Source organism: Corvus brachyrhynchos, unplaced genomic scaffold (assembly GCF_000691975.1).
Source record: "Corvus brachyrhynchos isolate BGI_N302 unplaced genomic scaffold, ASM69197v1 scaffold26, whole genome shotgun sequence".
NCBI classification, from domain to species: Eukaryota; Metazoa; Chordata; class Aves; order Passeriformes; family Corvidae; genus Corvus; species Corvus brachyrhynchos.
The window spans coordinates 2,437,990-2,450,027 of NW_008239324.1; the positions used below are offsets into that span (position 1 = coordinate 2,437,990).

Below are 12,038 nucleotides of genomic sequence, written 5' to 3' on the forward strand. Positions count from 1 at the left end.
ACCTCTAGCTAATATTTCCTATTTCATCAGTAGATTACATCCTACCAGTCATTCCAAGCTGCAAGTGCTCATCAGTTTGAAATGCTCTATTTAGCTCTTGATACATATAAAACATCACTGTAACACAACCAAGCATAAAAAGTCAAAGGGAAATGTGGGGTATGATGCAGAGCTCTGAGTTTGTCACAATAAGGTGAAGTTTCCCCAAAAGAGAGGAAGAACAGCTAAGAAAGAAAAAAGTAGTCCCCAGATTAGGGAAGTGTATCTTCTCTCACTGAACCAACACAATGGGGAAGTGAAATTAAAAGTGGATGAAATGCTGAAAGTCTTGGATTTTTTTTTTTTTTAAGACCAAGGGGGGGAAAAAAAAGCAGAATAGGAAAAAAGCATCAAGTATTAGCAGGATTAGTATCACAGGTTCTCTGGTGAAGAGGTGTCATAGAAAGAGAAGGTAACACATCTTAAATTACTGTTTTTATTATGAAAATCCTGTGTTACAATTGCTTCAAAACAATGCTACACAAAAGGCAGGTGAAACTCTCCCACTTGTCCACAGTCCTTTCCTTATCTTAGTATGAGCTGGGCTATAAAGTAAAGTATAAACTCCCATCTGATGATAATGCACATCATCCAGTGCTGGAGGCTTTGTTGTGCTAAGAACATTGTAAATACATCTAACACAGACCCTGGCCTAAGAAGTCTAAGCAAACAAATACAAAGGACAGAGAGGTGCATTCATTTAATGTGTTATCTTTCATGGTTATAGATTCACAGATCCAGCTAAAGGAACACTTTGGTAATTACATACCTTGTCATTTTTACCTGCCCATCAGCAGAGCATAGATTGTTTCTTGAAAGTATAATATCCTTGAAGGCCTTACCATCCAAAAGGCAACAGAAAATAGACAAATACCAGTCATTTGCTTAGGACAGTCCCTAGGTGAAATGCAACAGAGCAAGAAGACGACAAATTCAGAGAATTCTCCAGAAAGAACAGATGGCCAGTAATGGACAGACTGTACCATATACCTGGAAGAAATGCATCACACATCATAACCAAAAAAATCCCAAACAAAACAAACACACAAAAAACTCTACACACCAAACAACAACAACAAAAATCATGGCTGTAACTTTGGTAGTGGTCAAGGCTGCAGGTGACCATCAAAATTAGAGTTTCTGAGCAGCTACAACATTGCAAAATGGAGGTGTTTTCTATGACATAAAAATTTCTTCCAGTATATAAGGCTATTTTTTCAGAACATGAGAAAGATAAGCTGAAAAGAGTACACTTGGATTAAGCTCTTCGCTAATGCTATAGAAAGCTTTAAGATAAAAATGCAGGATGAGACATTGCAGGAAAACACCAGCTATCCAGCATCAGCTCTTGAGCCTGTAGTAAGACCTTGAGAGCATTAGGGGTGGTACAGCTGTTGCTGCAAAACATCTTGTGGATTGGTTAACTCCACCAGCAAATTGCACCAAGGCAGATATCAATTTACATCTGTTTACCACAGCCACACAGGTGATGGGAGCAAAGGGAGTGGATGCAACGTGGGCAGTGTGGAGCAGGGCTGGGTTATCATTATCAGCAGCAGGAGAATAAAGGCATTCTGTGTGTTCCAGACCTTGTTTGTGAGTGCAGGCAGCTGGGGTTTGGCCTCTTGCTTGTCTCACAGTCAAGAGCAAAGATCATTACAGTCCTAAACATGATCCAAATTTAAACAGTGAAACACCAACTGAAGAAAATGCTGGGTGAAATTAGCAGGACTGGGGCAGTGGGTAGGAAGGTGTAAGTAGGGATGATGGGGCTGAGTTATCATGTTTAGAGTCCCCATAGTACGTAATTTATACCTCACTATAACCGTATTACAGGTGAGTCCCATGGTTCAAGGTCATCTAAGGAAATTTCAGTTCGCTTAGCTGTAGTTTTTAATGAGAAATCCTACATGTGGGCCTAAAAAGACAGACATTTGGCCACTTTAATTCATGCAGTTGTTTCAGTTAACTTACATTTATGGCTAAAACGCCTCCTTAACTGGGTGTGGGAGCTAATGCTCCATGCTCTGAGGATGATGGGCATTCAAGGAAAAGTGTATTTAATACATTAAGAGCTGTGTAGCTGGTTTCTGGGAATTTCCTGTGACTCTACACAGGGAATTCAGTATGCTCCATATCTTTGAGCAAGAGAAAAGAAAGACAGGGCATTCCAGAGCAATCAAAAGTGGGAGTTTAGGGATGCACATTCCAGGAACCATTCCTTGCCTGGGAACAGGATGATTTTGGAAAGGACTGCTATGGTGCTTTCACACTGATTTTTGATTATTAATGTGTATGGGTTTGCACTTGCTATGCAGCAGTAGTTGACCTTTCCTAGGACAAGCCAATTAGTCCACAAGAGTGAATAAAGAGATATTATCACCTTTAATATCTGCTGTTGCTGCTGCTGCCACTGCTTTTCCAAAATACTCTCCTGTGGGCATTAAAGTGATGTTTTCATTTATCCACCAATAAAAACTCAGCCTTAACCCATCTGCCTGTCCCTGTGTGTATATATCTGGGTAATTTAATAAATGCTTCTGGGTGTTGATTTACGTCATTGTATCTGTATATAAGCCTGCCTCTGTGAGCATGCTGCTGGTTGTCTCTGAGCATTCATTGTCTGCCTTGTGTGTGTATGTCTGTGTGTCTGAATGTGGTTTTGTTTAAAATTTTTCCCTAGAAAAAACAAGAAGTCAGATGTTTCATGAGGTTGTTTGTTAAAACCAAGGGAAGGAAGGAGGAGACAGTAAGGGATAGTTTAGAGAGAAAAGGGGGTAGATTTGGCTACAGTTAATCATCTGCCTCAGTCTTCTCTGGAGGAGATGGGGGAGTTCATTCCAGACATTAAAATGTCTCAGGGGAGGATCATATAGACCATGCTGGAAGAGAAATGGAAAGAGTAAATTATCCAAAGGCTCAGAAAGTAATGGAGCCAGATGCCATCTGATCCCAAAGCAAGGATAAAAACAGGGAGAGAGAACCTCCACAGGGTATGCCCAGGGTTCCCTGAGAAACTGGGTAGTGATAGGGCAAATGACTTCTAACTGCTATCAGTGAAGTTGATTTCTAGGATACCAGATTAATTTGGAACCTGTACCCTGGTTCCAGCTGTAATTCCGGCTCACAGGGAAAGGTATTACTCTGAGTCAGAATGCAGAACAAAAGAACATTAAAATAGAAGTAAATGCAAAGTTTCCCAACATGCCAGCATCCCCTGAAAAATAAGTCTGAATAAAGGCCCAGGAACACTTTCGTAACACAAGTCTCCTCAAACCAACAACACAAGGGGTCAGATGGATTTTCCAGCTCCGGTGCCCAGATCACTTTGCACACACAGCTTGTTTTTCTGCACTTAATCATGGGCCTGACTCACCACCCCTTCTTTGCACTATTCACTATTCTCCCAGTTCAGCTGCAGCATAAACAACTGAACCAGCAGCACCTCACCAGGGGAAACACAGGGAAGCAGCAGTGGCCCTGTCCACACACTGTGACATTCTCTGTTTCAAACAAGAGGAAGGTAATTCCTGTTTTGGAAGCTGTTACACATCCCAAGACCACAGATACCATCATGGTATACCAGAATCAGAAGTTTTCAGCATTGGTAGCCAGGTATTCTGAGGACAGCAATGTGCCCATGCCAGCTTGTTGTGGCCTTTGTCAGGCAGACACTGTGAACACAACAGTGTTTGTACATGGAAGTGCTGGGTTTGTTACGTATGTCCCCCATGATATTTTGGCTGCAATCCAGTACAGTTCCCAAGAAATACCTGGGATGTTTTCTATATATCCTTTGTTTGCAGAGGGACTCCCACGCAGCACAACTCTTCCCTATAGTGCTGTTAAACACAAGTAACATCCGCTCTGATTGTTGCACACATTTCCTAGAAGAGGTAAAACAACAGTGGAAATTAGAATTTGTATTCCCACATATAATCCTTCAAATGAAAACTACCTCATGGAAATATTTTCTGCAACAAAATAATATCATCTTTCTTACAGAGAAAAGCATGACTCAGACCTTGAGACATTTGGACACTTACAAACTAACTTCCCTATAGGAATTCCTACTAAATTCATAAGCCTTTAAAGATCTTGTTCACACTTGTTCTTTTCAGGAAGTTTTCCCCATATTTCCAGACATCTTTCCCCTGACTAACATCCTCCATAAAGTAATTTCTTCCCACAGCACACTACAGCAGCCCCTACGCCTTTCCCCAGCCCCCTACGTTTTTCTCCATCCTGTCTGGGGTGCAGGTGGTGACCCTTCTGCGGGGGCCACCAGCGCCCACAGCCCCAGCCCATCAAACCCACAAGGCCATTCCTGCACTTTGCCCCATGCATTACGAGGGGATGTGTCAGCCAGGGCTATTGTTTGGAACAGGAAGCAAGTTTGGCCGCTTCTGTAATTTAGATTGTAGGCAATAAGCAGGGGTGTGGTGTGCAAAGCAAACAAGGCAGGATCAACAGCTCTTTTCACTTCTGGACAAGGAATTGGTCCGGTGGTGGCCCACAGGATCCTGTCCCGTATTGGCTATGGCTTCTCCTCGTGACCACAGCCAGGAGTGAAAAACCAGAGTGTCCTCCAGGCTTTCAACTGGAGAGTGAAGATAAAAGTGCAGGCCCCATGTTCTGACAGAACTTTATGAGCTAAACATCTTGAAATGAGATTATGAGAGAAAATTAAGAACAGTCTCCTCCTTTCAATAGGTCTTTAAAAACAATAACCAGGCTTTACTGTAAATTCATTTATTTTCCCTCAGTGTGCCAATTCCCAAGCTGATATCTCCTCTGTGTACCAGGGATATATATAGATCTAAATGTGGCAAGAAGACAGAAAGACTTTATTTATTTTGCGTAAGGACAGCAATGTGGGGAGTTCTTTTTTCCAGGAAAAACTCACATCAGAGAGTGAGTTACACATCTTGTTAAATACTGTGAGGTAAATAAAATCCAAATTATATTTAGCTCATAGGAGGTGACAAATACTAGTCAGGTTGACTATTGCTTTGCTGGAAGTCAGTCAAAAACCACTGTCAAATAAAGCACGAAAATAGAGAAAATAGAAGAGTCTGTATTCTTGCATTTGCTAAGGTGAGGAACTTTCTGCTGTTTATTGCCAGCATTTTTTAAAAACTAGTTGTGAATACAAGGAAAGGTACTTAAAGTCAAATCCTGGCCTGCATTCTGCTGAAATCACCTAAACTGCCTGATTTAGATCTCCAGAACAGTCGGAAAACCCCTCACTCTATGCCTAGGATCATCAGTGACAAACACAAAACCTACGTCCTTTGTCCGTCCTTTGTCCGGCCAGGTCAGCGCCGCTGTGGCACCACACGTGTCCTTCTGTGCCTTACCAGGGACAAGTGTCCACATCATTCCCCACTGCAGCAGCTATGGATAGGGCAGGTTGCATGAACCAAGGGCAAACCGAGGAAATTTGGGGGTTTCCCTGCAAAAACCGAAGGCTGTGACAAAACAGGCCTAGATGTCCCTGCAGCAGCGTGCATCAGCTCAGGGTAAACTCAGAGCAAGCAAGAGGCAGCCGTAAGCCTTCAGATCCCTGGATCCAGACATTCATTTAATCCATAAGACTTCTCATGCAGGGCTGAGCTTTGTGGGGATGCCCTAGATCCATCCAGTGATCAAATATGCTCTAATTTGCTCCCACGCAGAAGTGCCTTCTCTCACTGAGCACTCCTTACCCTCTCACAGCTCCCTTCTGGGTCAGCCCTCCCCACAGGCGAGTGGGTGCAGGAGGATCATCATTCTTTCCTGGCACAGCAGCTAATCCACCCAGCCTGACTGCAGAGAGATAGCTGGCTGTTTGGGAAGCAGTACCATGTGGGGGAAGATTTTTTAACCTATTCTTGCCTTGTTCCGTGTAAGGAAGCCACGAACTCTCTCACAGAGGCAGCTGTGATAGAGTTGCCTCCTTTGTTCAGCAGAAGAGCAGAAAGGACACCTAACCAGAGCAACTGGAATGTCACTACAGGAGTTAATAAAATTTTCAAGCAGTCATTTATGTGCACTCTATCAAATGAACATACAATTATCAAAAGATTCCCCCACCTTTTCTTGGTTGTTGAGGTTTTTAAGTGATAGCAAAGGTTTAAACTGCTTGCCTGAGATAAAAGGGCCTGCAGAAAGCTGCCTGCCTGTCCTTACACTTCACTATGTTAACAGCCACTGTCTGCAGTCAGAGTTCCTTCCTTAAGCATTTGAGCACTGTGAAGACTTGAGGGGACACCGCCTTTGCCTAGAGATAGATATTGGATGAGATTTTGGAAGAAAGGTTTGCATACAAGTAGCAGTGTGGTCACCATTGGAATGCTGGTTTCCTGCTAGACACATAGAGATTTTGTGACCCTGTGTTCTTTTACAAAAGATGAGCGACCTGCAAAACCCCAGCGTTTCATATCTCAAAGTGGTGGGGCAATACAACCTACGTAACAATAATGACTCACTGGGAAACAGAAGGATCAAGCTCCAGGGATCTCCACCTCAGCACAGACCTGCAAATATACCGGAATAATTTGCATTCCACAGCTTGCCTTGCAGAACCCACAGATAAAAACCAGGCTTGGCATGGCTAGGACATCTGAGCAATATTTAGCAGCAGAACAATGAGCCAGCTGGGAAGCATGTACTTATCCAAATTCAAGTGGGCAAGTAATTTTGGGCAACGTGGTTACTTAGGGATTGCCTGCACATGGAAGTTGGGACAAAGCAAACAAAGGTTTGAATGCACGACATGTAAACCCATTCCAGCAAACGGTGGTGTAAAGAGTCCAGTTGTTCTCAGGGTAGTGCATGAGAAATGCCTGTGATTTTTTTGGTGGTACCAGAGCAGAGGTCCCCAAATACCTGGGGAGCTGACACAGCTGCTTCTTTCTTCTGCCTGCAGCCTGCCGCCCTGGCTTTGAGCAGTGACTGGAGAGTTGCCTGTTCCCTCACTCCCTGCAGAAGTTACTGCCCCTGTAACAGGAACCAGAAAAGCCAGCCTCCCTCAGCTCTTCAAGCCCTCCAGCTTCTCTTTGCTGGCATAATTACATGCAGTGATGTGAAAGCTACGCCAAAGGTGGGATGAAAAAGCAAGACAAGAGTAGCCTGCACAGATCTCTCAGTGTAAGCCACCAGGATGAAATGAAGCATAGATGCAGTTTCTGTTATTTAGGGCTCAGCTTAGAAATCACAACCAACCACTCTTCATTCCCAAAAGTCATCGGTCTGGGTGACACTTCAGTCTCCTTCTCCAGCATGACAACACAAACAGTGGTGATCTTAGGAGAAGCAAAGACAGAGGCAGTCCCAGGGGGTGCTTACTGATGGTGGTTTGTAGGTACAACTCCCTTTTAAGGGAAAAAAAAAAAGAAATAAAGGAAGAAAAGACTAGAATAGGGTCCAGGAGGAGCCGCAGAAAGGGAGCAGGCCCCACCAGATGTATGCAGAGCTAAAAGCCCTGATCAGACTTCCCTGTCCCTGACCTATCAGACACATGACCTGACTTGCTAATACTGAAAGAGCATCAGAGGAAGTGGGATTTGGCACCATGTGCAAGCATTGGGGAGCAGGATGTGCTCGGTCCATAGTACATGACCAAGGCCATGTGTGTTTTCAACATCTTGGCACCCCTGGGAAGCTGTGGCCCTGGCTGTGTTAGCTCTGGGTGCAGGCTGGGCTTTGCCAGCACCAGCTGCCAGCACCAGAGGGAAGGGGCATGTGGGATTCTCCTGCACTGCCCACCCAGGCAGCTCACCATTCCATTTTGGTAGCGAGGCCATTTCTGCCTGCAACAGCAGCCACATACAGAGTTTTTCCCACTGAGTGGCTATTGTGGATTTGTTTCCCTGTGGGCGTAGGCAGCTCCTTTCTGGACAGAATCACAGTGATGTCGATATGGCAGAACAACTCCACTGCCACATAGGAGGGCTGGATGCTGCAGCAGGAGGACTTTGGGAGTGTAAGCTGGAACCCAGGAAGTTTCATGAGTCACCTTTGTTCCAAAATTCCCTACCCCTTGGGGATGCTCCAGGTTGGGGGCATGCCTTAGGGGACCCCTGCTGGGACACTGGGCACTGGTGAGCCCCAGGACAACCATGAACAAAATGGCATTCAAGCATGACCTATCTCATGGTTATCACTCATGCTGAGAGTAAGTTTATATACAATTTGCATAAAACTTTGGGTGGGAGCCTCAGAGAAGGTTATGGTGCCACTTGTCACCAAGTAGCCTCATGAAGGCAAATTGAAACATGAATCTACTGAAGAGGCTTTTTTAGAAAGAGAAGGAACTCATTCCTCTTGCCATCAGAAGCTCAGGGGCATTCACAGGAGGTTTATTTCCCTGGAGAATATAGTTTCTGCTGAGCAGGAGAGGATTAAGATGACCAGAAAAGCAAAGAGAGTGAGCAGGGCGGCCTAAAGGTGCTGGAGCTGTTTCACCTCGTTCATACTTCCTCCTTCCAGCAGCACTGCTGTGCACTGAGGCATTAAAGGTGAGATTTCTTTGCATCGTACTGGGCCCTGTGGCAAAGGAGATACCCGTCTGTGCCTGCAGCTACGGGGAAATTTCAGAGCAGGAGTGGTGCAAAAAATTACACTTATCTCACAGTCAGCTGACAGCAGAAGCTCTAAGCAAAGTCCTTCCAACTGTGATGGTATCAGCCACCTCCTTGAGCAGCCTTTTCCCCCTCCTCCATGTCTATGCACCATCGAGATGGCTCCACTCCCCAAATAACCTCGTGGAGCTACTGCAGAAACTCGAACTGCCCCTGTTCAGGAGGGGTGAGAGCCTCTTGGTCATCAAGGGTCAGCACCAAGGGCCAGGCAGTTCTGTGCTGCCCTGACAAGAGCAGCTCCTCCAAGGTATGACCTGACTTTGAAGCCAAGAGTTCAGAGTATCATCCTGAACAACTTTCTGGCATATTTGTAGATCTGCCTCTCTCTCACCTGCCAGTCACACAGATGTGCAAATGGCAAGGACCAGAACCGAGGCCACCAGGGACCAATTCTCCATCCTCTTGCTGGACCCCTTGTCTTCACCTCTGCTGAGTTTCTCACAATCGCTCTCCAGCATTCCCACCTACAGCTCACTCCCTGACACACAGCAGGCATGTTACCCCAGTTGACCAAAGCAGGGACAATTTATTGAGGGAAACAGATAAAGTTTTAGATGCTTTTCTGATACCAAACAACACTTTTTCAGCATGAAGAAAATTTAAACTACAATAATTTCAAGTTACTAGGAACTCTTTTTTTAAAAGGAAGAAGTAAATGGTTAAGGTCTGAGGCCTCCTGTATAAATAGAAACAGATCACATTTATGAGATTAGGATTTAGTGTTTTAAAGTAATATTTGTGAATTTGATAACATTCATGATTTAGTAGGACTGCAGTGCAGAAACACTAAATCTGGTTTGTGTTTTGGACAAATCATTTAATCATTCTGATTCATGGCACCCAGCACTAATGAGAAGAGTCTTTTACACTAAACTTATCACACATGCAAGCTTTGTTTTGCCAATCAGGACTGTGCCAGGAAAGTGCAAATACCCAAAGATTACAGGCAATGGTAATGGTGTAGCAGTAAGGATGATCTTGATAATTATGTACCTTGAAGAGAGAGGAGAAACTTGTTCTGACTTGCAAATGGAATAAACCTGTCATAGCTCTGATAGGAGTCACCCAGGCTGGCAAGAACTAGGGATTTTTTTTTCAGGTCTCTTTAATAAAGTGGTACCGTGGGGGAGTGGTGGAAGATTCTGTGAGAAGCTCTGCTGAGAACACACTCCCTTGGTCCTCTGAATTTTCAGATTTCCCAATCTGTTCTGCTTTCAACCACGCGCCATTCTAGGTCCAAGCAACACTTCCCTGTCTAGCAGTCTGCTGCATTCACAGGTGCTTCATAATATCAGAGCAAAGACTTTGCAAATAAAAGCCTAAGGAGAGCTCTAAATATTTGTTGGATTGGAGCCTCACTTTGAGATCTTAATGCTGCTCATAAACCAGGCTCAGCCCCAAGAGCAACGCTGCCATCGCATGTTGGAAACAGGGTGTTGATTCAGCCCAAGAAATTTTGTGGAATATTCCTTCCTTCCCAATTTCTCTGAAACCAACAAAGGGATAGAGATGCCTGTGGCTGTTATGATGGCTGTTTCCTCTAGTAAACAACGTCATTCTAGTGTTCTCCAACTCAGTAACTGTCTTTTCCCAATGGTTAAATGCAGTCATAAAGAAAGAGAGGACATCTCTCCATTTAACCACAAATCCGAAGTACATCCAGAGAACTGAATGTACCAGGCAAATCCTGTAGGAAGATGTTCTCTCACCACACTACCAATGAGACTGAAAAAGTGGAAACAGAGAAGACTTCTTGTTCAAATTCACTTCTACAGCTATGAAAAAATTTGGAATAATATTATAACTTCATTTTCAAACTCAAGGATAAAGTAGGCAACAGCTATGCTACCCTTAAGTTATTCCCAGCATTTATTTAGGCAAGAAAAAGTTAACCTTTAGGGCCTTTATAACAATGTGTTTATACAAAGAAAAGTAAATCCAGTGAGCATGTGTCATCGAGCATCTGTCATCTCAGAGCAGGGTCCGAGGGTGGTGCCATTTCAATTACATCAGCTCCACGGAACAGGTTGGATTAAGGGGAAAAAAAAAGAAGCCCAGAAAGATGGAGCAGTTGATCGCAGGTAAATTGCTAGATTTTGGGTTATGCCAACCACCAGACTAACATCTCAAGGATATAAAATGCCATTCGGCATGAAGGAAAAAATTAGGAAAAGGTGTAAACATTGAAGTGCGTTGTGGTGCACTTGGTCCTGATGCTGATGCTACATCTCCAAATGGAGACAAATGGAACATGCTTGTGTTTAGAGCCACTTTTCCAACACGGGAGAATGCTACAATGGCATAATGTTACACCTATACCAAGGAGTGAGTCCAGCACACCTCTCTGAGCAGGGACAGTTTAACCTTCACCACTGCCTCACACCTGAAGGGTTTGCCTCTGAATGTTCTTCCTCAGCCCTTTCCTCTCATTTCTTAACGTGGGGGTTACACAACCATTCAACTGCAAACCAGTTTTGTTTTCATTTCAGCTTTCACAACCTTCCTGCTGGTCTTTAAACAAGTACAAGGTAGTGAGGGGGTTTCTTTGTTACCTTTCATTGAAATATTCACACTAAGATGGAAAATTCCAGGGAACAGTTAAAAACAAGAAGGCTGGATTACCATACATCAAAGGGAAGCAGCATTTGCTAACTCCTTCGTTTTACATGTATGTGATTCACAAACTGCTTCATGAAAATGGAAAAGTGATTGAGGAATCGCTCAGGTCCTGACAAAAAAAAAAAAACAAAAAACACCAACAAAAAAAACCCTAATAGCAACAACCCAATTTCCATGAAAATGGGCTGGTCTCCAAAGCATCTGCCAAGACCAGACACTGTGGTGCTTGCAGCTTTCCTTTGTTTGCTCTTCAAAGCAGGTAGAGCCAGGAATATTCCCGTGCCTCATGGCAAGCTGTAAGATGTGGTACATAACTTTCAGATGAGGGAATTTCACATTTCTCCCTGAATATTTCACACTACAACAGCAAGGAGAAAAGCACAGACGCAGCTGAAATGAGGAGATGAATTGAAAGGCTAAAAATGGATTCTTCAGCATTACTCTGTAGTATGGGGAACTGAGAAGGCAATTAAAACCAACATGAAAGGAGATTTAATTGCAAAACAGCGAAACCTGCTGAAGCACAGATAGCAAGAAGAAAAGAATCACCCCCATCTGAAGCCCAAGCCTTCCAGAGAGGAGAGCATTGCCCTGAGCTCCACGGGCAGCTGATGGGAAGAGATAGGCCCTTCCCAAGGCTCCGAGGGTGCAGTCTCGGGGGAGCGTCTCTCTCTGCCCAGGCTGCCGTGACTCACCCTTACACACAGCCACAGCAAGGGGACGAAATGCGGGGCAAACCCACCCCGCCCCTTCGCG

The 12,038-nt window shown here is 44.3% G+C and overlaps 1 long non-coding RNA gene across 2 annotated transcripts in view; it reads right to left on the reverse strand.

Moving 5' to 3' along the window:
- Nucleotides 1-724: 724 nt before the first annotated feature.
- LOC108448337 overlaps nucleotides 725-12,038 on the reverse strand; it is a 14,359-nt gene continuing 3,045 nt past the window's right edge. The window contains exons 2-3 of one of the 2 annotated variants that reach the window (XR_001864191.1): nucleotides 3,813-3,926; nucleotides 725-1,029 (exon numbers count right to left, since the gene is read on the reverse strand). This is a non-coding gene — a long non-coding RNA (uncharacterized LOC108448337). Of the gene's footprint in view, nucleotides 3,927-12,038 lie in introns of both variants that reach the window. The other variant, XR_001864190.1, reaches the window with a different exon arrangement.